Here is a 3,677-nt window from a genome sequence, read left to right as displayed (position 1 = left end):
GAGCGTCCGGCGGCGAGGGTTGCGAAGATGGTGCCGTGAGAATCTGGGAGCCGGAGGAAGTAGGCGTCGAGCCGTCTTCCACTTGGCGGTGGTGGCCTTGCCGCCGTGGCCGTCGACACTGGAGTGGAGAGGCAAAATCGAAAAAGGAAACGAAGAGGATAAGGAGGGGTGACACCGCGATTTTTTTCTGTTTCCTGGGGTCGTTTTTGCACACAAGGGTTTTGGGTACGGTTGCTAATTGTGAATTCCTTCAGTTTGGTTTCAAGGAAAGAAAAAAAATCAGCAGTTTGACATATCAAAATTGAATATTATTGAGAAAAGGCACCGGAAGTCATCCTAAAACTGAATATTATTGTCGACAAAAATCAAAATCAAAATACTCTTGCGAGCAACTGTCGTCTAGGGTTTTCTTTCACATCGTTTTCACGACTCCCTCCTCTCTTCCTTCTGCCGGACATGCCGAGGGTTAGAGCAGTGGAGACCCGTCCTCTTCATTGTTTTTTCTAGTAGGTCATGTTTTTCTTTAGATTGTGTTTCCCTAGCGGCATCGGCTAGGTGGCGGCGGCAATGTGGCATTGGAATAAGGCCTTTCCACCTCTGTCAACCTCAACGAAGAATCTGTGACGGTAGGCGTTGCCAGATTCGTTAGTTCTCTTCAAATCCTATCAGTTGGTGTGCCTATCAAAGGGAAGCAGTTGGTTGGTTATACGGGTGGACTTCGTCCTCTTCAAAAAAAATGTTCCATGACAATATCCGGTTTATACAACCTTTTGGATTGTTTGTGAAGGATTGCGAGTATGTGCTGCGTGGAATACTGCCCTAAGCGAAATTCCTTCGTTAGCTACCAGATCTTATTATTTACAGCGAGTGGCTATTGTGATCTTCAAAGTCTTTATGACAATGCAGTTTGCATGTGTCCCTCCATTGAATGTTTAGTGTATTTTTTAAGTTTTGACGGGCGATGAACAAGTGAAGGAAGAAGATGAATAATATGATATTCGGTGTAATTTTATTAGTTTTACAAGTTGTTTGTGTCTCGCTCATTTGTATTGTATAATGTTTTCTATGATAAATATCAAGGGAGTCATTTAGAAAATAAAACACCGTCAAATAAAACAGTCGGCGGTACTATGTAAAGACATCAAGACAAAAAAACCAGTAAAAATTAAAAATACATCAAAAATCATATTGCTAGTATTTTTCATTCGATTGTTCGGTGCCTGCTGGAGTTTGAAAAAATACACTTAACCAACTGTAAGGGAAATGACACTGCAAACTCTCTGGCCATAACATGCTTTGAAGGAGGCAATAGCCAATCGTCGCTGTGAAATAAGGTCTAGTAACCATCGAAGAAACATCAATTAGGGCATTATTTCACGCAATGCAGGATTGCAATCCTTCTCCATTAGTCTAGAGGGGTAGAGAAATCAAGCCATGCCGCAAAATAATTCGAAAGAACATGTCGAAGTCCTCACATCAAAATTCAGGCAACGGTTTTCATTGATTAACACACCAACAACTAATATCTGAAAAGAGTCAACAAATCTGATGACACCTACCCTCATAGGCCCTTAGCCGGCGCCGCATAAGACGTCGTCGGTGTAGGGAGAGCCCAAAGAGACTTTATCCCAATGCACATCGTTGCCACCCCACCGTTGACGCACTAAGGTAACAAAAAATCTAAGAAAAACAAGTACGTACTTGACCTTAAAAACGAAAAGGGATAGGTCTCTACTCCTCTAGCCACCAATGAACTGTTGGACGGGAAAAGGGGGGCTGGTGGCAGCGTGGAGGAGACTTGCTGTTGGCTAGGGTATTTGCGATACTTTGACTCTTTGCTTCTTTGATTTTGATGTAAAGGGTTTTCTAATGAATTTGTTAGATTGCAACCCTTGGTATATTTTTCTTAAATAGATAGCTTGATATTTAGGCACCGCCTAGTGAATGCGATCAACCCTAAGGGCATGTTCGGTAGCCCTCAAACTCCCAACTCCATTGATTCCACAACCGGATATGGACTGAGCGCTCCAACTCCAGGATTTTATGAACAGAAGCTGGCGAAGATTTCAGTGTAAAATTAGAAGAGTTGAGGAGTTGGCTTTCTCGAGCTCCGAAGAAACTAGGAAGCAAGAGTTGAGGAGCTCGTGGCAAAAAGAAAAAAAACTTTGAAAGGTGCACTGCTTAGGGAAAAAAACCTTTGGTTGTAATTACACTTGATAACTGATTTTATTTTATTTTCATTCAGAAAAGGTCAAAACATTCCAAAAAAAATCCCAACAAACTTAAGTTATCGTTCCTGCCATACAAAAATATTCTATAATGAAATATTCCCCGACAAAAATCTGACAAAAATGACAAATTGTAAGAGAATATAGCGTGAGTGTGAAAAGGAACTGGTCTTTTCTTAATCACCAATGCTTATTTGTAGTGAACGTTAGATTTTAGGCATGTCACCATGCATGCGAAAATATTGAATTTAAATTTGAAATATGTTACTCCTATTTGAAAACTTTACGTTTGCATTATAATATTTATATATATTTGAATTATTGTTGCATTAATATTTAGCTTTGAACCACTTCCTTCCTTGATGATAGGGTTGAATGGCCAGAGTCAGACGTTTGTCATCAATTGTTTTTAGGAGAGTGTCCGAGATCAAATGGGGTGTCCGTTTGGGTGCTAGCCTTGCCCTTGAAGATGGCCTAAAACCCACCCAAGCGCAGAAGGGAAGGCATAGGCACTGTCACGAAGCCTGGTCCAAACCAGCTTAGCAATGCCGCACTCGAGACGAGCACCACTACATCTTCTGGTTTCGTAAATCTGCATTGCCCGGTGCCGATAAGGCCCAAAAGTCTGCTCGGGGGCATGTGGCAGCCTAGCCACCCACAAGGCCACAAGGCACGCAATATGTGGTTGTCGAAGCCGGTTTGCTGCGCATCAACCAATCATCGGCCGCCCCTTCTCCACTTCCCCGCAGGGACATATAACTCGTGCCTCATCTGCAAGCCTGTGGTGGACACAGGCAGTGCTAGCTCGCTCGCTCGATCGTCCTCTCCGGCTCCGCCCTGACTCAGCCAGCCACCATGGCCTCCACCGCGCTCTCCACCGCCTCCAACCCTATCCAGGTAACCATCCCTCTCTTCTTCCTGCCGTCATCTGATCTTTTGTAATTGCTGAGAGCATGTTGGCCTGTAGCTCTGCTGGACCTGCGCAAGCTCGCTGTGCAAGCCCGTCAAGGGCTTGGGCTTCGGCCGGGAACGCATCCCGAGGAACATCACCTGCATGGCCGGCAGCATCTCCGCGGACCGCGTCCCGGACATGAGCAAGAGGGAGCTGATGAACCTCCTCCTGCTGGGCGCCACCTCGCTCCTTATATGGGGAGCAGCCCTGGCTGAATATTTTATGTACCGCGAACGACATACTTTAATAATTTATGATGATCTCTCCAAACAGGCACAAGCTTATCGCCAAATTCCCCTTCTATTAATAAGACCTCCCACCCGTGAGGCTTATCCAGGGGATGTTTTTTATTTGCATTCACGCCTTTTAGAAAGAGCCGCGAAATTAAATTATTTTTTAGGCGAAGGAAGTATGAACGCTTTACCAATTGTTGAACTCAATCTGGAGACGTTTCCGCCTATATTCCTACTAATGTAATCTCCATTACATTAGTAGGA

The sequence above is a fragment of the Triticum dicoccoides genome, chromosome 6B, assembly GCF_002162155.2.
Source record: "Triticum dicoccoides isolate Atlit2015 ecotype Zavitan chromosome 6B, WEW_v2.0, whole genome shotgun sequence".
NCBI classification, from domain to species: Eukaryota; Viridiplantae; Streptophyta; class Magnoliopsida; order Poales; family Poaceae; genus Triticum; species Triticum dicoccoides.
The sequence above is the reverse complement of the archived record's forward strand: the minus strand, read 5'-3'. Positions refer to the sequence as shown.